The sequence below is a fragment of the Cygnus olor genome, chromosome 11 (genome assembly GCF_009769625.2).
Source record: "Cygnus olor isolate bCygOlo1 chromosome 11, bCygOlo1.pri.v2, whole genome shotgun sequence".
Taxonomy (NCBI): domain Eukaryota; kingdom Metazoa; phylum Chordata; class Aves; order Anseriformes; family Anatidae; genus Cygnus; species Cygnus olor.
Window position 1 is genome coordinate 2019661 of NC_049179.1, and position 25383 is coordinate 2045043.

The 25383-nt window shown below is 46.4% G+C and overlaps 1 protein-coding gene across 3 annotated transcripts in view; it reads left to right on the forward strand.

The window, feature by feature from the left end:
* The window catches only part of MAPK6 (mitogen-activated protein kinase 6), a 69167-nt gene that overhangs the window by 13276 nt on the left and 30508 nt on the right, over positions 1-25383 (forward strand). Inside the window, exon 1 of one of the 3 annotated variants that reach the window (XM_040570120.1) lies at positions 23772-23786. The exons of 1 other annotated variant lie outside the window; for it this stretch is intronic. The gene's annotated coding sequence lies outside the window, so the exon portion shown is untranslated. Of the gene's footprint in view, positions 1-23771; positions 23787-24914; positions 25049-25383 lie in introns of those variants that run through there. One more of the 3 variants, XM_040570114.1, reaches the window with a different exon arrangement.

The following is a 25383-nucleotide window of genomic DNA, read 5'->3' on the forward strand; positions in this document are numbered from 1 at the left end:
CCGCCACCTGGGTTCTGAACAGAGCTCCAGAGCTGTTTGCTGGCTCTTCACCCATTTCACAGTGGAAAATTCTTCCATGAGCGTTAGTTACAGGAAGCGAATTAACATCTCCTTTAAATGGTCTGGCCTTGTGGGGAGGAAGCAGGTCATTTTGTGAAGCACACTGTTTACTGGAAAGTGAATGGACTGTCTCCAAAATATATACTTAACCCAAAGGAAGAAAAATACCTGAGGTGTTTCAGTTTCTATGTCAATATTCAAATGTTATGTAGTTCATAGCTAGTAAAAATGTGCATTTTATCTGGGCTAAAAGTGTCCTACCCTGTACCAAGAAATTGGTAAAACCAAGTTTTAGATTTCTTTAAGTAAAAAAATAAAATAAAATCTGGGTGTGTATGGCTTGCCAAGTTTCATTTTACTGTAATGTTTTATAGCCTTGTTATAATCCCCTGTAAACAGTAGTTTATGCTTGGAGCGTGAAACAAATGTAGTGTCTCCCAGTGATACTGATAAATTTTATACTTGTTTTACTCAGTGATTATAATGCAGCAGCTACTTAAAGGCTGGAGCATGATCTTGTTCTTACGCAGGGCTGGTTTCATGATGTCTTCATTTATAATTACAGTTTCTGCCAGCGTCTCTTTGGTTTATCAGTCTTTTTGGTCAGACCTCAGACTGAAGGGAAAGTGCCTCATTCCTTAAGAAAGGAACAGTGAGTAAGAGTGTTTACATGGATTCAGTGCAAGATTAGCACTGTTTTGGCTTTAGATTATCTAGATCAGACGGTGTCCTGTAACATGACACTTTCATTCAAATTCAATACATTTTAATTTGGCAAAAACAAAATGCAGCCACACACAGTATTTAATGAGGAACTAAGGCCAATTTTTGCCATGGCATGGATACTACACAGTTGGTAGGGAAGGCAATGACGAGCAAACTTGCAGATGTGTGTGTTGTGTGGCTCTTGGCAGTTCTTTTAGGGAAGCTCTGCCTGGTCGTGGGTGCAGCAAGTAGTACAGAAAGGCTTAACATTCATTACATGGGTGCTTGTTGCTTCATACTGATTATGTATCTTCTTTTGATGTGTGAAATAAAACAGAAAAAAAGCAGCAAAAACCTCTAGGTACGGAGTCCAAACACCATGAAAGCAAGCGGGAATATTTGGACTTCTCTAAAGGTTAGTAGCTGGTGCAACACCCTAGGGATATCCATCCAACGTTTCATGGTCACCATTTCACGCTGTGTCAGAACACAGGATTCTGCATGTGTCTGTGCATCTGAATCAGCTCTGTACTCTCTGTCAGATTTGGCATAGTCAGTTATATGACTCTAATGTTTCCAACAAGTAGGTGTTTGCATAGCGGATACAAGCCTTCATTTTCAATCCAAAAACATTGATCAGTCTGCTCCAGAGGTCAAATCCTCAAACAGTTTGGTAATTCTAGCATCACCATCTTCATGTGATTCCAGTGCAACCTGGTTAGCAGTTTCAGGTCAGGACTTTTACTTGAAAGTACAGCCAGGGCTATGGCAAACTCCTCTGAACTGTTTTGTTAAGCAAACTCTCATATCTCTAGACTTTGCTTGACAATTGCAAAATGGTTAGCCAGTTAATATTTATCCTATTGTTACTAAAACTCACAATTCAGTATGTCTTACTTCAGAGAGCAGTAGATACGTCAGTAGTAATTACGAGCTGTTTCTTGAGTTACAGTCTCTGAAGCTAAATTAAAAGCAACTGTGGCTTGAGCTAAATGGCCAAAAGGCATATTTTCAAAGGCAGACAATCACTTAAAGATGCAGCTAAATTCAGTTCCTATCACCTATCTATTTGCATGGGAATTTCACTCCTAATTCACTATGGAACTTAGTGAGTCCCAGGGGATGTCTACCCACCTTAAACAAGTAAATAATGTCTGGGGAAAGTCCTACTTGAAATCTCCCAGCTGATAACTGTTTCAGTCTAGTATCACCTGTGGACGATGTGCATAGTGGCGCAAACCAGTTCCTGTGTGGAGACTGCAACACTCTCCCCATGAGCATGCAAACAGACAAACAAAATCCAAACAGTGGATTCCAGAGAAAAACAACTGTAGAGCTGTTCCACCAGCTGTAGGTTTTACTGTGTTTAGAGATTTTTTTTGGTGCTCTGAGTTAAGATGCCTCAAAGGGCAAGATTTGTGTCAAGCTGTCTGCAAAAAAAGTGAAAGGAAGCCCAGGCCACAATGCAAAGAAGGGAAAGATGGTTTTAATTTGTCTGCCCTGGCTCTGGATCATAATGCAAGAGAAGACCCGCAGCTGGTGTCTGCCTACTTTCAATTCACAGAATCACAGAATCATCTAGGTTGGAAGAGACCTCCAAGACCACTGAGTCCAACCTCTGACCTAACACTAACAAGTCCTCCACTAAACCATATCACTAAGCTCTAATTTCTTGCAAGCTGTGCTGCCCCTTGTAACTCATAAAGCATCATGGCCATCTCCACGGTCTTCTGGACCATGCATGGTGCCTGTGTGCTGCTGGGACGTGCTGGCTGGGGCTGGTAAGGCATTCCTTCCTCCGCTTTTTTTGTTAGGTAGGTCTACATCATCCAGCATCGCTCTCCTGAAGTGCAGTAGCATGCTCTTGAGGGGACTGCCAGGGGATGAAAAGCTCTGGATTGCCAGAGTGGCTTCAGTATAAAATCGTCTGGTATCCTTGTCACAAAGATTTCTTATTTCTTATTGCAAAAAAGGAGCAACTTTGGTCCGGTTTGGAGTAAGTTGCAGTGAGAAGCAAAACATCTCTGAATCCAGCAGATTAGGCTTTTTTCATCGTACTGTCTCAAAACATGTGTGACCTTGCTGTCAGTGGGAAGAAGGCTGGCCCTGGCATCCCAGGTGCAAAGTGACCCCATGCAGCTAAACATGGAGGAAAATACTTTTCCTCTTTGTGTTCCTCTTGCTTCACCAGCCATCTTCATCTCTACGTCTGTCAGCGTAATTGCTCAGAGCCTATCAAGCACTGCATTTGCCAGTAATGTAACCAAAGTCACAAATGGCCACCTCCTAAATGCTCCCAGCCTCTCGCTCCCCATCTTCCTGCTCAGACCTTCTTCAAGTCAGGAGGCACAAATGTACCTTTGCCCAGAAGCCCATTTGCAGTTCTCCCAGGTGTTTCCTCTCCTGCAGACACCCCTCTCGGTGGTACCCCTGGGAGGGAGAAAGCTTTTCTCCAGTACCACTGCCCACCCACACTCTGCACCCCAGTTGGGAGAGGTGATGCAGCACGGTCGGCTGTGTGGTTCCTGCACTGAACAACTGGAAAAAATGACTCGCTTAATGGGATGCAGACTCATGAGCTGAATCAGCCTCAGCAGGGTTTTTGTTGTTTCAGCTGCTTCTTGTATTGAAAACTCTGCTCTGTGGCCATCTGCAAAGGCTGGCCATGAATCAGCGGTGTGGAACCCGTGCTGGTGGTTGGTGCTAATGGGGAGCAAACCCTGCTGCCTCCTGCGAGGGGAGCTGGGGTTGGCTGAGCCTCGACCCTCGCTCCGGGGCAGCTGGGTGCAGTCTAGGGGAGATGTGCACCTCCGCTGCCCCTGCCAGCAAATGGTGTTTTTCTGTGGAGAAGAGAGAGACAGCAAGAGGGTGGCAGCTGTGTCAACCCACACTGTCTGCTTTGTCTGTTATGGCTTTGCCTATCGAATATGTGCAGGATCTGGTGCCTCAAGGTATCACTTCCAGCTACAGCCATCACTGCCCTTTATCTGGTGTGAGAACTGCACTGGGGCTGTGCTCTCCAGGGGCCTTCAGTAGTGGGCAGCTTTTAAAGGGAGATGGGTTTTCAACATTCTCTTCCCCTACCATGAGGAAACAGCACAGAGAAATGGTGCTATAATCACGGAGCACCCCATGCACTTGCCTGCCCGAGTCCCCTGCTGCTTTTGCCTTGCCTTGATGTAGTGAAACTGGGCGTTCACCCCGCACAGGCTGCACGGGGACTTGGGGTACAGGGACAGCTGACACAGGTTAGCAGCAGAGCAGCTGGTAAGACCCGGACAAGGCAATCTCCTGCCTTGTTCGGCAGAGATGCAGCTACAGCTGAAATTCTGGGTTTTGCACGTTGTAGTTCGAGAAAGAGGTGGGCCATACTAGAGAAGAGCAGCAAAAGTAATAGTGGCACAGAAACGGGCAGAGTCAGCAGCAGGAGGGACCGACACAAGGCAGGAGCAGCTGGGAGCTGGGACTCTTGGCTTTCTGCTGCCGCTCCCACTGCTGCAGGAAATGCGCTCTGCAGGGTTTGCACACCGCGCTGATTTCCTTAACACCTGCGCAATGGGAACAGCACTTCCCTCCATGCATGAATGTCTTTATAGTGCTTGGGGGCCCCGTGGGAAAGAACACTTCAAATGTCAGGTATTAAAGCTGTAGAAGGAGGTCTGCAGCAGAAGAAATAATGGCTGGTTGCTTTTATCCCGGCAATCTGCTTGTTTCTGAAATACTCAAGTGAAATAGAGGTGGAAGGGAGCTCAGCCAAGCATTGCACTCAAACAGCAGCTTGTGTTTATGGTAGAAGACTGTAGATGAGGAGTGCACACACATGAAGGGTGTGTGTGTGTGTGTGTGCCTGTGCACGCATGTGCCCGAGCTGATGGCACTCGGTGCACACACAGCAGATGCTCCCTGCATGTGCAGCCGCACAAGCCTTGTGGCTGAATCCTGAGAGCAAATGGAGAGCAGCCGGTGTTTTGTCTTGTGACTGTATCAGTGTGGCTGCTGGCATTTTCAGCGTGTTTAAAGCGTGGCAGAGGGGTAGTAATGTATACAGGAACAATTTGGTTTTGCTGTCTGCAGGCTCCTGCCCTGAGCTCCTTGGGGCCAGGAGATTTTATTTTTTTCTCTTGCGCGGGTCTCACGGATGGTAGAAATAAGGCCCAAAGTGGTGAGATGGCTTGCCTTTAATCTCCCCAGGCCTCCTCAGCCACAGGCACAGGCAGTTTTATCAGCTTGAGACTGCGTCATGAGTCTCAAGGTGCTTGGTAGCTTTGCAAAGAGACAGCATTTCAGAGAAACTTCAGTATTTTTTAAAGGGAGATGGGGTAGGGGGGATTTTCCTAGCCCTTGCACTTGCAGAAGGAAGTTGAAAATGTGAAAGAATATAACAAAGCTGGAAGCCAAAGAAAAATTCCTTGTTGTTCTTTAAAACTGTGACCACCTCTGGGATGGGGTGGCTACTAGTAGAAAGAGGACCCCATACAGAGCATGGTAATCCCTTTCTCAGGCTGAGCACTGGTTTTGAGTTCTGAGCAGTGCAAAGTTTGGTACTGGTACCGCTGTCTTTCAAAAATCACCTAAATCAGAGCATTCCACTCCCAGGCATTGTGCTTGTCTAATGAATAGCAGGGAGATGGCTGCTGGAACAGGAGCCTTCCTTAGGCTTGTCTGGCAAACCAGTAAGGTGCATCAGTCCCCTGGTAGGCTGCCCCAGGGCAGGGAGACATGCTGGGAGGAGAAGGATGGTGCTGGGAGAGGTCAGGAAGCACAGAATGGCCCCTCTTTGTCCCATGGTAGTCCCCAGCAGTTCAAATGAGCAGGAGCACGCTTGCAGGAAGGTTCGGGGGTCTCAGTGCAGTTGCCATGAGGTGAGACACAGCTTGCTGACGCCTTTGCTCTCTCTGCCTTTCCCTGGGCACTTGGGGTTGGCTCCAGCTCCCACCAAAGTCCCTGAAAGGTGGCCTCAAGGCGGCTGCGTTGAGTCCTTCCATTCTCTTCAGGAGAGGATGCGAACTCCTCAAGTCTGAGGGAACACTGGGGTTTAAGCATTGTGCCAGTGCCTCCGTTTTGTACATTTGCAGCGTTTTATAAATAGCAGAAAATATGGCAGTTTTCAGCATGTTTTTCTAAATCCCCAGTGACTCACCCTGCACCACAGCATCTTTTCCCATTAAGGCTGTCCATAATTTCTAGCCTTGCCCGTGACCTGGCTGGAGTCAGGCTTCTCTGAGTGCTGCGGGGCATCTTGGAAGGATGCTTCAGCACAGATCTGCTTCTGCTCAGATCTGATCTGTGGAGGAGCTGAGAGCTCTCTGTGCAGCTCACTCATTGAAATGCAAACCTCATCACAGTACAGCTTGTGTCTGCCAGCATCCCCTTTGACAAACTGATAATCCATGATAATAGAGAATTTTATCTCCATTCTTAAACATCACCAGGCATGATTATTAGTGTCTTCCTATTGCACAATAAACAACACGGAGCCCTCAGCTTTTCTGAAAGCAAGAGGCATGCAAGTTACATCTGCACTGTGGGTGAGCCGTGCATTTGCCGCTTCTGCAATTGGCCAACAAACCCCTCCAGATTTCTGAGGCCAGACTGTTGCTGCTGGCAGCTTATCTCTTTACTCAACGCTAGAGCAGACTCTTGGGGTGAAAAGCTGGGCCTGTTGAAATCAGTGACAAAGTCCTGCTCATTTCATTTGAGTTGGGATTTCATGTTTGATCTCTTCATTTCTGAGTGGGCAGGAGAGCCTTTTTATGGAGCACAGAACATGGAGACAGTCAGCTTCTGGTCACACAGAGGGCGTGCGAGTGGCTGGGTACCGCAGTGCTGCCCTGCCCTGAGCTGGGGCAGGCAGGAGCCGTAGGACTCAGCCTGTCCGTGCCCCTGCTCGAGCACAGAGCGTGCCAACCTGAACGCAGCACCCGGTTCTCACCGTCAGAACTCAAACACATCTCAACAACATATCCTGAAGAATTCTGGTTGGTGGGCAGGCCAGTAACTGCTTTTTATTTCAGTCTCTTGGTAACTTTCATGTGACCCCCACCATCTGATGAGGCAAAGAGTGCTGCTAGAATCAAATTCATAATTCTCTTTGCCAAGCATGAACTTTTCCAAATCAAGGCAGCTTTGATTTGTTCACTGGTATGTGGGTGGAATGCTGCTCTTGCATATTATAAAAATACAAGGGGCCATGTCACCTTCCCAATGGCTGCAGTGGGCTGTGATACAGCTGAGATCGTCCACAACAGTCTCTTAAAAATACAGTGGCTGTCGCACAGTCATATAAATGCTTATGGTCAATTTTGAATCAGGAAAAGCCCTAGAAGCAGCAGTTCAAAGAAGGTTTCTGACCAAATATAGAGAAAATAGCTGGTATGCTTGATCTAGTTGGGAGCAAAACCATATATAACCTTAAACACCGTTGTTCATCATGATGCAATAATGGCACGTGCGTTGCAAGGCATAGTGACAAGTACAGTCATGATTCCCAGGGAATATGCTGTACTGCCCACTGGCCTCTCCTGCTTCTGTGAACAGAGCAAACTCATAGGGCCAGCTGCTCCAGAGGGCAAAGACCCCGTGCCTCGCCTGTAACACTGCGGCAGAATTGGCTTTCCTTTCACAGTTCCTGAAACCTGCCCTGATTTGCTTTTACTGTCTAAAAAGCAGTTACACAATCCTTTATCTCATCTGCTATTTTCTGCTGAAGACCTCAACTGTACCCGTTTTTCATTTTTTGGGGGGAGGGAGGTGCGTTTTTTTTTGGTCTTTTTTTTTTTTTGGTGGTGGTGGTGGTGCTTTGTTTTTGTTTTTTTTCCTCTTAAGAATCCCTTTATTTCCTAGACACTTTGATGTGCCTGGCCCCTTGTTCTTAGGACAACACCTTGATCACAGAGCGCCTTGGAGATAAGTCTGGTTGTGTTGTTTCAAGTTATTTCCTCTTTCTCTTTTTATGGTAAACATTGGTAGAGCTCCACTGAAACACTGGCTGAACCTCTAGCCCAGTACGTGCTTTTGCTTTTGGAGAAATCCTAAAATGTCTCTTCCTGTGCTCCTGAAATGCCAACAGTAAAATCCCAAATAAGGTGGAGGTAACAGGAATTCAGCTGTGAGCGTGCTGGTAGCAATGTGGGGTTTTCTCGTTTTGCCCTGCCTGCTGCCCCAGTGCCTACATGCCTGTACTGAGCCTCGCTACAGCTGACGTGTGCTTGAGTCATTGCTCAGATCCGCTTCTGGCACAGCCTGTGTCAGCCTTAATCAAATAAAGAAAAAAGAGGAGTAGGGGACAGAGGCTGACTTCTCTGCAGCCAAGACATTACCAGTCTTTAGACGAGAGGCAGGCGTTTTGTGACAGCACCCTAACAGTTGTGGAGTGCGGGCAGGGGCTGTGCTCTGCTGTGGGGCTGGTGCTGCTCCAGGGGGGCTGCAGTGCGGGGAGGGGAAGGTGGGCTGTGTGTGTGTGTGTGTGTGTGTGTGTGTGTGTGTGTGCCAGCAGCCCAGGCTCTGCCAGTTACTGTTACCCTGCTCCCTTTGGTTTCCCCTCTGCTGTCACAAAGGTGACCCCTTCCTTCCTCTTTTGTACCAGGGTGGGTGTGCGAGGGGGTCTGCTCCACACAGCCCATGGCGCATGCAGATGTCTGTATGCAGGTGCTTCCCCTTAGTTTCCCATTCCAGCATGGCTTTGGGGTTGAACTCCAGCTCTGGCAAGGGGTCTGTCACTGCTGCCTTTGTTTTGGTAAATCAAACAGCACAGCTTGAGCCTTCCATTTTCTTCCCCCGCCTGTTTCCCCTCTCTTCCTTTCTGCTGTCATATGGTGCTCACAGGGCTCTGTTCACCCTGGTCAGACACTTGCTTCCCATTCAGTGTGTTCTCTTGTTTGCCTCCTGTTTTCACAGCAATAACAAAAAGCCAAGAATTGCCATCGTTCCCCCTCCTGCCCTCATCCCTTCTCCACACCCTGGGCACTGTGCAGATAAGGGGTAATATCCATAAGCCTCCCTGAACAGCCTTGGTGAGGTGCTCCTGCCTGAACATCTGCTGGGAGCCGCAGGAGATGTGTGCCCTCCTCCTCCCCACCTGCCTGGCCACATGCTGGGTCACCGTACCACATGGCAGCGGAGATGCATGGCTCAGGCCTCAAGTTCAAACCTTACTGTCACTTCTGCCTGAACGGCGCCAGCCCCGCTGCATGAGGGAGACGAGGCTGCAGTTGGTGTTGGGCAAGCAATGAAAGTACGGGCTGGGGAAGCAGGAAGAGGGAAATTACTCATAAAATCACAGGCACAATTACAGCAATTGTTCTGGAGATCAGGCTGATGCGGTGTGGGGGCATCCATGAAGCAGAGAGGGGGCACGGCAGGCTTTGCTCCTACTGCCCGCTTCCCGTCTGGAGAGAAAGAGGTCTGGAGAAAGATGCTGTGGGCATGGGGCTTCTCCCCGAGCTGAGAGGTCACCACAAGGGAGCTACAGTGTTGCTGCCCTACAGAATGTGGCACCCCTGGTTTATGTTTCCTACTTCTTATTTTTCTATCATTAACATAAACGATGCCCCTGCAGTCATGCTGCAGTTTGGGCAGGTAGCAGGAGGGTTCCCAGCCAGGCCAGGCTTCTGGGCCCCCTGCTCTCTTTGTCATAGGCCTTGTCCATTCACCCCCATTTAGCTATGGCCAGGGGAGTTGAACTTGAGTTGGCAGAAATCCGGATGAGCTCAGCCAGTGAAACCTGTGGCTTTTTCTGCCTCCAACTGGGAATTTGCCCAGGCGTTGTCTTGGCAGTCAGGGGCAGGCTCCTGATACAGATAAGACTTTGGCTATGAATCAAAATGCAGGAAAGAGTGAATTATATGCAAAATGGTCGATAGCTCCTCCATAGTACAGCGTGTTCAGCAAGGGGGTTGGCAGGCTTTGCTCTCGTGTCCCCAGCCCCTGCTCCGGGCAGAAAGCAGGCTGGTTCCTGCTGGGCCAGGCAGGCAGGGGGGCCTCTGCTGCGCTCCTCAGGCCCAGGAACTCCTGCCCTTGACCCTGGCCTCTCAGGGCGCTGGGGTGCAGGGGAAACACGGGAGCAGCTGCAGACCTCCGTAGGCCACAAGCAATGAAAATAGAGGATCAGGCTGCTCAGGCTCTGCTCTGGGGCCCAGGGCAGCAGCACACAAGCAGGCAGGCAGAAAGTGGCCCTCAGGTTGGGCCACGGCCTGGGCTGGAGCCCAGCGCTGTGCTCAGGGGCCATGTCAGGGTTCTGGTGACACGAGGATAAAACCCGAGATCCTGCTGCACTGCCAGGCACAGGCAGAGAAAGACCTGGGAACAAGCTCAGCAGAAGGCCTCGTTTTGAGGCCATGGATTTTTTTCTTGGCAAAACTGATGCTGGAAGCTGTGATACACCAGCCCTCATCCCCTTGTGGCCCGATGCTGTTCACACAAACTCATCTGGACTGTGGCTGAAAACGAAGTGTTTTTATGCTCTTAGCGGTGCTTACAAGGCCCTGGCGTCCATAGCAATATGTGTCTGCCAGGTGAGAAACCCAGGTAGCAAATTCCCCACGTTGGATCACAGGAAAATCTCGGGTTTCTTTTTTTGTGGGAACCATGGAGAAGTGCACTTGCTGCCCTTTCATCTTTCACAACGGCCTGTGCTGAACTGCTATCGTTCTGGAGGAGCAGGGCTGGACAGGACTCTCCAGAGATGGTTTCTGCTCTCCTGCTCAGCCAGAGGCATTGGTGTTGAGCAACCCTGGGTGCTCCCAGCCCCAGCACGCTGCCTGCACATGTGCTGGTGCCAAGCCGTGGCAGAGCCCTGCTGCCAGCCGCATCCTGGCCAGGCAATCCCTCTGAGTGGCAGCAGGGTGGAAATGTCAAACCCAGCCACTGCACCAGCACCAAAGCAACCAAATGCTTCATCTGGAGCTGGGGCTGATGCCAACATTTGCCAGAGTGGTGCTAGGCACAGCTTCAGCTGCAAGTGGGAGCTCCCTTTGCAGTGAAATATGTGCATTCATGCATGTCTGTGTGTGCACTTGCATGCCCAAGACATCAAATTGGATAATTTATATTTGGCTTACCACTTATTTTTATGCATTTAAACATTGCCAGCTGTGTTAATTATAACTGCATCACACTGAATGCTTCTGTTCTCTCTCTGACTTGTTATTTCTCCCAGTGGTTGTTCTGTCTACTTCATGAGTGACACAATGCAGTTTCTTTCACACAAGCAGTCTCAAGTAGGAAATTGTACCGTAGAATATACATTTTTTAGCATTTCTTAATTTGGACTGGCAGGATCCTGGGTTTGTTAAAGCAGAAAGAGAACTCATAGCTGGAATCGGCTAGCTACAGGGGCTGAGGTGAACAGAAGAGCAGGAAAGAAAAAGAAAAAAAAAGTATGTTATCATCTTTGGGAGATTTAAAAAACATATGCCTCCCCTCCAGTCCTCCAGACTATTGAGCTTTATCAGTTTTTACTGCAAACTACAAATGCTTTTTGTGTAATGACAGCTCTTTAATTAGAACTTGGAAGCAATAGCATCTGCTGATTATAGCATGGTCCAGCATGTTCATATTCCTCAGTTTTATTTCCAGCTCTGCAACTAAATTGCTGCATGCCTCAAGGCAAGTGACTTCACCTCTTAGTGTCATGACTTCCATGGATGGGATTAAAACCTCCGTTGGAGATCCCTGGACAGAATCTGCTATAATGGCATAGTCTTAGGTTACTTTTCCATGCTGTACATGTTTGGGAACCCATATATCAATGCAGCTGATGGGGGTCTGGGATTTGTCTTGTCCATGTATACCCCTGTGAGATATTCCATATTTGAACAATGGAAATTTTATAGGCTTTAATTAACTGTCTGGGCAAGAAACAACAGCTTCACAGTAATGAGTCCTCACTTGCTTGGAATGCCATTTAATACACAATCTCTCCTCACCAGAGAGATATTAAGATCTGTCAATCCAGAGTGTATTGCTAGAGTGACAAAAATAGGGGAAAAGCCCTCTCAGTCTGAAAGCAGTGCTGAGTTCTGCTTGTAAAAGGATTTGTTTCCCCAGGGGTATATTATATACTAATGATTATGGAAAAAATGAAGCAGTGCAGTTCAGAAAAAGACATCGCAACTCATTCTGCTGTCTGCAATCTCTCCCCTCACCTCAGTTGTAATATGCAGGAAGATGACAGTGGTTGCTGTGATACCACTGCTTAAATCCTTCCTTTTGAGATTGCCAGTTTGAACACGAGGAGTAGAATATTTATCCTTACAGCCAAAGACAGCAGAGTTTTGTGCAGTCTCTGAAAAAGTCGCTGCAGTCCTTGTCATTAGGGATTTCAAATGAAGGCACAGAAAGATTTTTTTCTTTTTAAGTAGTTCCAGTCATTAGATCAAACTGGGGCAAAGTCAGAAGGTAAGTACCCAAGGAAAGGGAGGTCAGAGCAGTACTGAGAAATGGCAGAAAGGAGAGTAAATTAGTGTTATGTATGCTTATGGACAAGTGGTAGAGTAAATTGTAACAAGCAAGTTTTCATTTTCGTTCTCTTCTTGCTTTAAAAATGTTCCCCAAATCTGTGAGTACAGCACAGCAGAATGCCTGCAGATATTTTGCAATGCCGCAAAAGCTGACCTTAAAAGACACCAGAAATCTCATTGGGAGCTTTATCCGTTTGCAGTGGAAACATTAGGTCTTTAATAGTACGAATGTTTCAATAACTTTCTGGGATTTTTTCCACTTTGGCACAGCTGTTCCCTGACAGATTGCAAAAGAGAGGAATTCAGTAGTAACAGCTTGATCCGGCAGGATGCTAAAGCCTCTCTGTCCAGGGCCGCCTGCCCTCAGCCTCTACCGACACAGAGGATGCTGAGGGCGCTCGGTGTCTCGCAGGATTACTCAGCTTTTTGCAGTCTGGAGCCTTTCTTACCCACTTGGCCTTGCAAGTGACTCTTCTATTTCTGTTTCTGTGGAAATGAGCCAAAAACCGTGCCATTCTCTGAGGGGACTCATTAGCCTTTCTGTCTAGGAAAGGGCTTATTGTTGTCATGTGAATGCCAAAGAGCGATGATGCTCCTTGAAAATTTATGCCTGGATTTTTCCCTCATAGACAAGCATCTAGATGCTAGATTTAGTAACAGCAGCACCATAACTGAATTGTTTATCACGGTGTATTAAGGTTATGTAGAGGAAATGCCAAGGGAAACAGCTTCCCCCCATCTAAAATTAAGTGTATGCTCCAAATGGGTGGCAAATTTATTCTAACAGAGTTTAACCGTTTGGGAAGGGGTGCTTTTTAAATCAATTAAACAGAAAGAAAAAAGTGGTATCTTTGCTGCAGCTGGCATGATCAGCACCAGTTAAACTCTGTGTTCAGACCTAAAATACCTACAGTTGCACAAACAGTCCCTGGGCTTTTCCCACTCAGTGCCAGTGGGGTCAGCGGCGAGGTTCTGGCCAGCTGCAGAGGGCCAGAGGGACAGCAGGCTGCTCTGGCCCTTACTGGTGCTCTCTGTCTTGTAGAGCAGTGTACTGCAGAATCCTCTCTTGTTCAAATAAAGGCAGAAAACATCTTCCCTCTTTTTACCCTTACCTTTCCTTCATTCCTTGGTGATTTCTCTCCTGCCGGCAATGACCAGATCCTTTTTAAAAGTAATACGGGCAAGTCCCCCAGACTGGGCTGCTGATTCATTGCCAGGTCAAAGTCAAAACAGCAGAGAAGCAAATCAAATGTGAGCCGGGCAGGACACTATTTAGTTAGTTTAGGGGCAAATCCTTGCTTTGGTAAACTGCTTGCTTTAATACAGCAGTGGTAGTTTGTGTAGAAGGATGTCCCTACTTCCCACCAAGCACCACCACATGTCTGCCATACACTGGGAAGCGCTCAGCCCCATCTCACCTGCTGCTGAGAGTTTCATCTGAGCAGGGTGGTACTTTTCAGCCACAGGACTGGTAATTTTTTTAATTGTTCCAACTTGACTGCATGCAATCATCTGCCCTCCAAGGAGAAAATGGAAGGAAGGATGGTCACGAAGGTCATCTTAGAATTCCTCCTCTAGGTCTATTTCGAAAACTTCCTATTTGACCTGTGCTGAAATGCAGATGAGCATTTACCCAAACAGAGGCTGCTTTTTCTGCTCTTCGTCAACCTCTTGTCATTAATGAAAGAAATTAACATTGGGTTTCAGCTCATAGTATATACAAATAAATATATAACAAAGCTGAATTACAGTCCGCTGTTGTATATGTGTATTTAAGCAGACAATAATTATTATTATTCCCTTGAAGATTTTTAAAGCATAAAGCCATGTACCAGTAACTTCAAATATAAGCCTTACTTTGTTTTGTTTATTTTTAATTAATAGAAAGTTTGTCCATGATGAACTGCAAAGCCTGGCATTAAGCTGCTGTTCTGGCTGAATCAGAAAATACAGCCTACCTGCCACCTGCTCCGGAGCCGTGGGGTCAGAGCAGGCTCTGAGCTGCCACCGTGCCCCTTACACCCCTTGGGAACTGCCGTCCTCATGGCTGGGGCTTCCTGCTGCCGAGCGGTGATTTCCTGCCTCTGTGAAGCAGAGCTGTTCTCCCCCTCCCCATACAAGTATGACCTCGTGTATTTATTTTGAAAGGCTGTATGCAAAAGTCTTCAGGGTTGCTCTGTATTGTAAGGAAAAATTAAAACCAAGTGAGCAGTTGCTTCTTTAAAAAAAAAAAAGAAACAAAAGCAAAGCAAGTGATTTTGTGTTGTGTAGTGGGGTGCACTGGCTTCTGCATCTGCTGAGGATAATGGTTACATATTTTTACAGCATACCATGACTTATGGCTTCAATTTGTCCCTCAGGTCCCTAAGGCCAGGCCTGCATTAGCAGCTTGTGATAACAAGGAAATGCTGGTTAAAGGAAAGATTTCTTTTATGCCGTTTCTGTATCATTAAAATCCCACTGCAGGTGTATAATTAAATCAACACATTTTTCCCCATTTAGGTTATTTGACTTGCTGGACTGAGAGATGCTCTGCCAGGAAAAATACTCTTTACTAGGAATGTTTGTCATTTCCACTGCATTGAGAAAACCTGGTTTTAGAGACAAAGCAGTTATGTCAAGGTTTTGTTTGTTTTGTTTTGTTTTAGCCTAGATTGTGTCTCCAGATCAGAGATTGGAAAGTATTTTGGTGAGCAGGTAGTTGCCAAACTGCCTGTAGCGGTCTGACTCTTGGGAACTAAAGTCCCATCGACTGCCAGTGTCATGCGTGACTGTGACCGCCTGTTCTCTGTCATCCAGGCAGCAGCCTCTGTCTTTCTGATGAAAAATGAATTCTGTTAGAGGCAGGTTATATATTCTTTCCTACAGAAAAACCAGCATCAAAACTGTGGGGAAGAAAGATATATTTCACTTACAGGTACTCTCTAAGTGAGTAGCATAACTGAGGTATAAAAGCAACTTTTTCAGTAGAGAAGGTAAGTGCTCTTTTGATTCTGGTTCAGCAAACTGTTTAAGCAAAACTTATCTCTGCTATAGATCTGACTGGTTAAAAAATAAAAGAGAGAACTGAAGTGTAGTAGCCAATTCTCCAGTGCTGATTTAAGGCTTTTCTTCCCTCTGTGGTTTTCTTCTGTCTGTGGTTTGTAGGAAAAAAAAAAAAGCCAGGAGAGCAGCTTCTGGCTGCTGTGGCAGCACTGAACTGCGGCCAAATGGTGCAAAGCACCCTTTTATCCAGGGAAGAGAGCAGCAGACCCAACACACAAGAGGGGAAAAGTTATTCCCAAATTTTCCAAGGCTTCCAATGGTGTTTGCCAAGCAAGGTTTAGAAACAGACCCTGCTGGCCACGTTCAGGCTGCTGTGTTTTTGCAGCTGACGTGACCAGCCTGGGGACAGCATTGCAAGGGGCTGGGAGAGCTATTCCTGACTCCCCACATTGGGTCCAAGTGCCATTGTGTCCTACGTTTTTAGCATTGCTGAGCTTACAGCAGATAAGGAGAACAGGCTGCTAAAAAGAGTAACACAATAGGTGCCCAGCTTGGATTACCGCATTTCCAGAACGAGGCACAAAGTGGTGGCCGAGCACAGGCAGACCACAAGGTGCTTGACCCAGAGCCCCCACCGAAGAGGGAGAAAGCAGGAGCCCATCAGGCACTGCATGGATGATGGAAACGTTGATGGTTCTTATTCCCACTGGGCAGCAAGCAGATGTGGTAATTTAGGCAAATAACCTTATTGTCACGTACGGGGATTTATGCCTACTGCTACCAGCAATTTTGACAGCTCAGAAATAGGCTGGGTTGTTAAGGCGATGGATGTTCAGGGATGCTGGGCTGTGCTAAGCAGGTTCTGCTGCTCTGAGAAGCAGGGTGAGACTTGTGACCTGCTCATTTTCTCCATGTTTCAGTTCTTCCTATGGAGCTGACAGGCTCTGGGTTGGGAGAGGCTCCGGGAGCCAGCTACTGTTTTCCTTCCCAGTCTGAACCTTGATTCTTTTCCCACAGAGATTTGAATTTTGAGCAAACCTGGGCTCAGGTAGTTATTTTGGGTGGAGATTCTGTAAAAGCCTGCGGTTTCAGCAGAGTTTTGCTTTGAGTATTGGGTGGAAGCCTACACTCCAAGCGAGGTTTGGGTGCTGCCAAGGAAGCTGCAAAGGCAGAAATGTTCACACAAACTTCTGAAAGTCAAAGTTTCAGATTTATTCAGCACTAGAATACAGTCTTCTCAGTTCCCAAGGCATTAAGAGCATAATGCTGCCTCAGTGACAGCAGCAGCATGACCGGCCTACTTTGGAGGCAGCATGCTTCCTTCTGCTCCTCACCATTCTTCCATCCAAGCACTACTTCATGACAGTTTTACCTGAGGTGTTTCTGCATGAAAGGGTAGGAGCCTTGTTAGGATCCTGGTATTTCAGTCCCAGACTTCCCTCTGACTGTGGAAGGAGTGGATGGCAAGCACGGACCTCTGCATTCCAGACCAGACAAACATGGGAACGGTGAGCCCTGTTCAGCAGGAATGATGGTTTAGCGGTAGCATGGCCTACTGCCATCCTGCTGCTTATCTGTAGAGCCCTGCAGACTTTGGGGTCCTTTCAGTTATACGTGTAAAATGTAGTGGTTGAGCCTTAGGCACTTGACCTGCTTCTCTGTCTGTGGGCTTGTTGCTGGTTCCCGGCTAGTTACTGGTCCTGCTGTGTGGGTGGTATCTGGTCTCCTACGAAGCCTAGAGTTTGACAGGGCTGCATGCCGCTGAGCTCGATCTTTATTTAAATGCTAATCTGTCAGCGGGCCACAGATGTAGTTTTCTGTCCCTTCCCTCACTGGTCAGATGTCTTGGCTGCATGCTGTGTTCCCAGAGGATTTTGCTGTGTCCTGTGAAGGATGGGGATGTGGCTGTGCCCTTTATTTCATTACAAGTTCAATGTCTTTTGGAAGTGTCCATGCTGAGGTTCATGTGTAAGGAAAGAAGGGACCCAAATACACACGGTGGGCTCCTTTCCCCAAGGGGAGGCACAGCATCAGTCTCAATACTCAGTGCTCTGTTATAACTCTGTCCTGTAACGGGTTAAATGAAGAACCAAATATTAATACTACAAAACGGTGGGGGATGCTGCTGATATGAGATCCAAATTTGTGGCATTTTTTTAGTTGTCACTGTGAGTATCCTCCATCCCTAAAGCCTCCCCCCAAGTACACAAATGGAGCATCTAGAAGAAAAGAGCTCTGTAACTTCCCAAGATGAGGACAGAGACACTGCTCCGTTTGTCCTCATCCAGCATGCTCTCCATGCTGGAGCTGGAAGTCATTAGCTGGCATGTGTCCATCTAGTTTGGACTATGATCTAAGCTTATTATGGCAGTTTCCTCTGTAGATCTGTACAGTGCTGATTTCACTGCTGCACTGATGAAAGAATAGCTGTTTGGCAGCTTAAACACTACCTCTTTGCTTCCCATACACCCTTGTGATCCGCTCAGAAGATATGGGCTAGTGAGGCAGGACTGTAGGTACTTACAGTTCCGCACCTGTGCTGTGGGAAGGAAGCGTGTGCCTGTTTCAATGGGAAGTCATCTGGGATGCAGGAAACCTGCTCCGGAACAGGCAGTGCTGGAAGGCCCTGGAAGCATATATGAGTTATATGTAACTCAGAGCATTATTAAGTATGTTTCTTGTCCCAAGGGACAAAATGAGGAAATGAGCCCCATTCATCTTTGCAATGAATGAGATTTTGTCTGAGCAAGTAGGGTAGGACTCAATATGTTGACTAACCTTTTGGCAAAAGCAGGGATTTAAATGAAAAAGTTTAATGCTATACCAACTCTGCTTGTAGTGAACTCAGTAGACTGAGACAATAGGTTTTAAAAGTAGAATATCAAAAGCAAATCTGCAACTAGGTGGTCCTGGACAGATTTAATTTAAGGATATCTAAACTGTTTATTCTTTTCCAGGGGTAAGGAGAGTCATGAATAAACCAATGTGTGTTTTGATTGACAGTTAATGGCTTCATTCAGCTCTGTCCCTTACCTCACCATGAGAAATCGTTATTGAACAAAGCTCTATCCAGACTGGGTGTATAAATGTATTAAACCATTTCCATTTGAACCTGATATCCTGATCTGAAGTATTCTGTAAATATACAGGTACATTCCAGTAATGATAGCATCTGCCCCAAAAAGAAAGAAATACCATGTCATTTTGGCTATTTGTAATGATCACTAAGGGTAGCCACAGTTTCCCTGAGAATAGCTCCTGTTTCATTTTACTGCAAGAGCATTTATATAAAGGATTTTATGGCACTTTAAGCTGCCTGATCGTCATATACAGTACAATCTCTGTTGAATTCTTTCCCTTCCTTCTTTCTCTTTCCTCTATTCCCACTCCCTGTAACAGTTGTTCAAGAGCTTGAGCTCCTGGGAGAGGTTTTGCTGCCTTCACCAGTCTTTAACACTGTTCAAGATTTAACACTGTTCATTTACAGGGTCAAGACTAGACAGCTAAGGTGAGGATGTCACAGAAACATTTCCATGTTTGGGGTGGCATATCTGTTGCTTTTAGACTCCGAATATAAATAAATGGTATAAATACTATCTCTTATGTGCAACCACTTATCTTCACAGAACATGTAGGACTGTTTAAAAATGGTTGCATCTGTGCTACGTGGTGACAGCTTCCTTCTAGCTGTAACCTTAAGGCTTAAATGTCTTCCTGTCCAAGTTGCTGAGATGACTTTTGCTGGGCCAAGGGAGGGCTGTGAGGGAGGCTGAGCAGGTAGAGCAGGTAGAGCGGGGAGACGGGTTTCACAAGCAATATCTAAGCCTGCTTTAGCATCTCTGTTGAAAGTATGAGAGCTGCCAGTGCTGAAGACCAAATAACAAGAGCCAGCCACAAGCTCTGGAAGCTCTGGGATACCAAAAGAGTATCCCGCCTGAGCTTCTCTCACAACTCCTTCGTGCTGAGCTGACAAAAGGCTGTGGACTTGCTGAGCGGCCTGCACCAGGCAGGCAGGGCAGTCCAGGCAGGAGGCAGTGTCGAGGCCTAGATGCCAAACTGACAGCATTATCAGCCATGGTGGTGGGAGATCCAGGCTGAGGCATTTGGCCTGCCAGTAGCACCTCTCTCAGAGGCGCTATTTGGACACCAAGACTACAGAGGCCATGTGGCTTCTCCTTTGAATTTCTTCTGCTGAGTCTTGCAGACTGACAGTGGCCACTTCTCACTGAGCATGCAAATGGACGGCCCCAAACCTGAGTCTTGATTCTAGAAGCATGGGGCAGATTAGGGCCTTCTGTTACCTTGTGCCCAGCAGAGCTTGGCCAGGACATGGGGTGTACTTTGTTCCCCGTATCCCTCAGGAGCTGCCCCGTGCTGCTGGGAGCCAAAGCACCCAAAAGAAACCAAGGCACAAAGGGGAGAAAGGGACCGGCCTGTGCCAGCCTGGCCAGCCCTGGTGACAGCTCAGGGCCTCCAGGGAGCTGTGGGCTCTGGGCTGTGAGAGCTTGTTCCTGTAAATTGACCTAATCTCTCCTTGACTGTTCTGGCTGTGCTGTGACTAATGTGTGCAGGTTGCAGTTAGAGGGCTGACGTCTGAGTAAGAGTGTTTTTTTGTTTGTTTGTTTGTTTTGGCTTTTTTTCTTTCTCCCAGTGAGGCACTGTCAAGTCTGGGCCAGCTACTAGGGATGTAACAGCCTTTCTGCAGGAGGCCACACAGTCTACTTGCACTGACAGAGGAGGGGAGGTTTTTGTTTTGTTTTGTTTTTAATGAAAACCATTATCTTCTCTCTCTCTCTTTTCTGGGTTAGTGCTCTTTGTCAGGACATTAAACTGGTTTATTTTTTCCTTACCCATCCCTTTCCACAAAACACTCTTCTATAGTTGTCTCTTTTAACAACTTCTCTTGCTTGAGTGAAGCATCCTGATTACAAAAAAGCTCTGGGATGCTGGTTGAGGCTTGGCAAAGTCATGAAGCCCCCTGACATTGGCAACTGTTCAGGACAATCCCACCATGCATAAACCTCCTCCAGAGAAGAGGCAGGAAGGGAGATCTGGTGCTCAACTTGGTTTGTACCCCAAGAGCAGGGTCCTGAGTAAGGCTGCCCTTTCTGGTCTTGCTAACAAGGGTGAGCAGTGTGGTGTGGGCCTGTCAGCACAGCCCCGCTGCATATTATGACACGCGGAGGGAGAGAGAATTGCGGGTGTGGAGAACTGTGGGTGTAGAGAAACTATTCAGTGGAAGGGTGAGGTTGAAAGAAGAGGATAGGGAAGAGCCAGAGGCATAGGTGTTAATTAGGATACCGGTGAGGACACTGCTGTGAGGACGCTGCTGTGGCATCGTGTATGACCTTCTTCTGGGTGAACCCTCTCTGTTGGGGCTTTTGGAGTGAGGAAGGGTCTTCCAGAGCATCTCATTCTCTGACTCGCTCAGGAACTTACCACAAGGTCCTGCAGCTCCATGGAATGACAGCCCTGGTGTCACCAGTGTCACAGTTCCTGCACACCATCAATGGGTATGAGTTTGTGCCATGTATAGCCGCTAGCACAACCGAATGTGTAATGGCATTCAGGTATGTGCTGTCCATGTCACTCAATGACCTACCCAAAAAAGAGAATTCAGAATTAAAACTGGGCTGTGTTGTTTCCTCTCCTGTTTCTCATCCGTTCCTTGCCTATAGCAACAGAGGACATAAGTAATTCATGCTTCCAGAGTGGAAATGCTGACAGAAGACCTGGTAGAGTAAGTATCCTCAGATGAGGAAGAGGTGGTCCTTATGTTATCTGTACCCTTTCTCTGTATATAAGGCCCGGTAGCAATGAGGAAAAAATGAAATTTGCGTTTTCCCATCTGCTTCTTTAGATGTAGGTGCCACATAACTCAATATAGAACATCAAGGAGTTGTGCTGAAAAGGAGCTGGTCCGCAGCAAGGTCACTCATGGGTGAGGAAGCAGCAAAACACAGTCTGTGCCACCCTGGGCAAGGAAGGAGGTTAATGTTTCATGGTATCATCAGCTGAGCAGAGTAGCTCTGTCAGTGTTTCGGTTGGTAGAAATTATTTATTGACAAAGTGGAGTTCCAGACCATCCAAAGGAAAATTCCTTAGGAAACTGTTGGGATTTCTTCCAAGTTAAGAAGAGCTATTTGGATCATGAATTGAAAACTGACTGAGGGATGCACACTGCCATCAATCAGTTGTATTTAGGGAAGGAAAGATTAAAAAACTCTGAGGCAGAGCCAAGCACTTAAAAGGCAGAAGTCTTTGCATTGATTCCAGTGGTAAAAATGACAAGCCTTGTGATTATATGGACCGATTGCAGAGAAATGGTAAATATGAATAGGCCAAATACCAAGATCCTCGTTACAGAAAAGAGCCACCTGAGAGTACCTAAGGTCTGGCCTTTCATCAGGGAGATACAATTATTGAAGAAGCTCTCATTTCAGTCCTCAGTCATAGCTTTGTGCTCAGCATCCTCAGCAGCCTTTTTTTTTTCTCATGTCAGCTTTCTTTTTGTTCCCGTGCCCAAAAAAAAAAAAAAAAAAAAAGACGAAACTACCTGCTCTATTTTTAATCCTATTTGTCTGTAGATAAGCTGCATGTTAGATGATTCATAGATCTTTATCACTTCGTAAAGTTTGGACTATAAAAAGCCTACCCCTCTTTTCTGACTGGTAAACAACTATGTAAGCCTTGCTGCTGTTAGTTAAAATCTAAGCACATACAGCACTTCTGAGATCATTTGTATGTTCCCTAATAATTAGGTTAATAATTAGGTTCCCATTGCAGACCCTGTGGCCTTTGCAGAGCTAGTGCAGAATATGTCCACTTGTGTGGCCTTCAGGAAGCATGACTGCCTGTTTTCGTCCAGAAAGACCAAGCCATGGAGCCCATCTGGTTAAGGAAAAGTTGGGCATGGGTGCACACTGCCAGTGGCTGGGCCCAGCAGTCTGCATCTGATGGTCATAACTTTAAAACCTAGTGCTGCTAATTAATATGGAATTTGCATATGATTAAGGTTGGTGCCAGCAGGGCTCTTCACACTGATCCATCTGTTCTTAGGACAAGTGTGGTGGCCAGCCTTGCAGTGAGCTCTTCTATGTCTGTGAGTTGCTCAGTGGTTGTGGTAGGGCCCTGTTGTTTGGTTGTAAGAGGAATCAATGAGTGGTACGATGTCTGTTCAGTTAGGAGTTAGGCTACTTCTCTTGAAATGAAACTCACCAATGGAGCTAGTTGCCACTGACTGCTGTTTGAATTACCTTCTTTAGTTGGCATGTCTTCTCCAAGGTGAGTGAAGTCTAGCCCAGATCCACAGGAGAGGAATTTCAGTGAAAAAGTGCATCAAGGGCATTTGAGAAATTAGTGCTAGCTTCTTTGGGCAGGATTTCCTTATTAACATACTGTTTTAAAAACAAAATAATTGTGTGAATTTGCCTTTTTTTTCTTTCTATGTAACTAAGAGCATATACTAGAATGGAGTGGAATTTTAGTAGACATTGGACAAAGCCTGAAAAAGCCTTGTCTTCAAAGGTACTTACTTGTCAACAGAAGCTGGAGCCTCTTTTGAACTAAAACTATGGAACTGGATTAAACTAGCAACTTCTTTGTGGGTGGAAGAACAGCAAATCCAAGCGTGGACTTCAGGGGCTCCTCAAACTTTGTACACAAATCTCGTTGCCACCTAGCCCAGCTGTAAGGTGGTGATTGCCATTAAAGACAGTGTACAAGCTGTTGCAATGTAGTATTTTATAGTACCTATTAAATCCATCAGCTGACCCAATCTGTACCTGAAAATTTTTATCTTCTATCACACATTCACCTCCAATTAACAATTCAGTGGTTGCAAAGACTGTTTAACCTTTGTCCACAATTTTTCTTCCAAATTAAAATCATACATTAGTCTTCTTTCCTTTTTAGCGTGTATTAATATGCTTTCTGCATTTACTTTTTTAAATGAAGGCTAAAAGGAAGGAGGAAATAGCAGTGAGACTGCTCTGGCTCGCTAACCTTTTCAGGCTACTGAATACCACTGGGAAAACTGGAAGCTGCTCTGTAGATTATTTTAGCAATTGTACACAAATACTTTTAAATCTGGACAACTGCTTGCACAAGGAAGGTTTTGGTTCTGAAATAGTATGTGTATGTATATAGTATAGAGGAGGTTGAGCAAGGAGCAAATCTGACTTATCTTAACTCATGTTTGGTACTACTAGCAGAAAGCAGCAAATATTTTGCATTCCAGTTTAATCTCAGTGTACCAGACCCAAACCCTTCACATAGAAAGAGAGGTTTGATGCTTCAGGGACTCTTCTGCTTCTGCCAGCATTTTTCCTCACCTCTTTTGTGGCCACTGACACAACTTAACATCCAAGCTGGTTGAAGACTGAGCCCTCCAATTGCTGAGAAACTAGTGAGGGTGCAGCCGCGGGAGTGCAAATGGTCTTCAACCTCATGGTTACCAGATTGTACTGGTTAGGGCTGAAGCTAGAGGGTGACACAGAAGCTCAAGGAATTGGAGGATGACTTCTGCCTCTCAATGTGATTGGGAACACGTGAGTCACAGCTGGGAGTACTAGTGGGGTAAGTGGCTAATTCTAGACTTGTGTATCTCTACCCTCCCTGCTCTGGAGCACCTATTCATGAGGCAGCAGTGCTGGTGGAGCTGGAAGGAGGGCTCTGCCAGGGAATAAGGCCAGTATGGCAGGTCTGTTCTCCCAGCACTCCCAAAATCTGAGGAGGAGGAGCCCAACATCTCCAGCGTTAGTGTAATTACTAATACACTGAAGAGGTTATCCTCCTGGGGACCCCTGTCATCTACTCTTGTGAGCAGTCTAGATCAATACTCCCTGTTTCTCCAATGTGCCTAGGGGTCTGATTCTGCTTTATGTACAAATCTTTGTGGCAATTTATGAAGACCAATTTTAAATGGTCACCCTACTGGGACACTGACAGCAGACCCAGAGAAGCTCTGAAGAGTGGTGTTTTCTGCAGTGTGTTAAATCACAAATCCTGCTGCACAGGATGCAGCAAATAAAACCTCTCTACCGGTCAGCTAAAATTAATATCAATATTAACTCAGGAGGTTTGCAAAGTTGATCTTGCAGGATTAGGCTAATTAAATGAAGGGAGGAAATGTGTCTGCCTGAATGGGTGAAAATAGAAAATTTCTGATGAAGAATTTATCTTGGTGTGCTGGTAACTGATGTTACTGCATGAGTTTGGCATCTCTTAATAGTTCTACGTTGTGTACCTTGTATTTTCATGCTGAGCACTGAACTGAATGTTTCTCTGTGGGTTTGTTCTGTTACAAGCTATTTGTTATTTAGCATCACAGTCATTTCTGGAGTCCGCGTCTGTATTTCTGGTTAAATGGTTGCTTATTACCTTTACACATTTATATAGCCAACAATACAATGCTCAGCCAGGGGTGTCATAGTAACACACTTTCTTCTAACAAGGAGGAGTTATACTGAATTTAAAAAGAAACCCAACCCCTAGAAAACTAGCATGTGAGAGGTGGTGTTTATATTGAATTGCTGGATGAAATTGTGCAACCCTATACGCAACCAAGCATGGCCAGGTTGCCTCTCCTGCCAGGGATGCCACCCACATCTGTCTGGGTTATGCCTGCATCAGCTGTTTCCTCCAGCCCTGCACCCTGTGCTGAGCCTGCTGTTGCTGGGTGTTGCTCTCTGCCTCCTGCAGCTCCCCTAGGCTCTCTGCAGCTCTCAACACCCTCTCCTGCAGGCAGTTGCTCCTGCTCGGCCCCAGGTGCCACTGATTTCCTGAGCCTCCTTGTGCAAGAGACCCTGATGGACCGAGATCATGGCAAAAGCCTGGAGGTAAGTGAGTGTAGATTAAAGAGATGGTTTTTATCAACACGTCTGTAGATAAATGGCAAAGCACAGTAGCGATTCTGCAGTTCCCTGTGTCAGGCAAGGCTCCCATGGGCAGCTCTTTGCAGGAAGTGAAGAAGCTTTCTGGAAATACACTGAAATCCAAGAAGCAACACGTACGGACCTAGAGCACAGGTTCCCTGATCAATTTTTTCATTAGGCAATGATTTGTTCTGAGAGCAGAAACAGAATTTAGCTTTCAGAAGTAAAAGCAGTGTAATTTCTAGACTTACTCTAGGACAAGTTTGCCCACTTTTATTCAAGAGGTAATGAAAACAAAC